A 374-nucleotide genomic window follows, 5' to 3' on the forward strand; every position below is an offset into this window, starting at 1 on the left:
GTCGTGCCATAAAGTGTATATTTTCGCAGGCTTTTAGCCTCTATCATACTGATCTATGCATAGTCTAGGTCAGTAGAGAATTCATGTATAGTCTTTAGGACTTATTATGGCCTTGGGCGATTTTATACATATATCTGAAGAAACTCTTTGTTTCCTTCGCCCATTGTTTCAATATGGACACCATTCATTCTTATATCTTTAAAACTCTATAGGCTGCTCTTGCTCTTAGAGCTTGGTGAATATAAGGCATCACTGATTTTTAGATGCATACCCTTAGGCAATAATATATTAGCCTAACCATAGTCTTCTTTCATACTGGTGGTACCTGCTTAGTACTTATATTGGCGTTTTTCAGTGTACTCATATAGAAAAAT

The sequence above is a fragment of the Brassica oleracea genome, chromosome C1 (genome assembly GCF_000695525.1).
Source record: "Brassica oleracea var. oleracea cultivar TO1000 chromosome C1, BOL, whole genome shotgun sequence".
In the NCBI taxonomy this organism is placed as follows: domain Eukaryota; kingdom Viridiplantae; phylum Streptophyta; class Magnoliopsida; order Brassicales; family Brassicaceae; genus Brassica; species Brassica oleracea.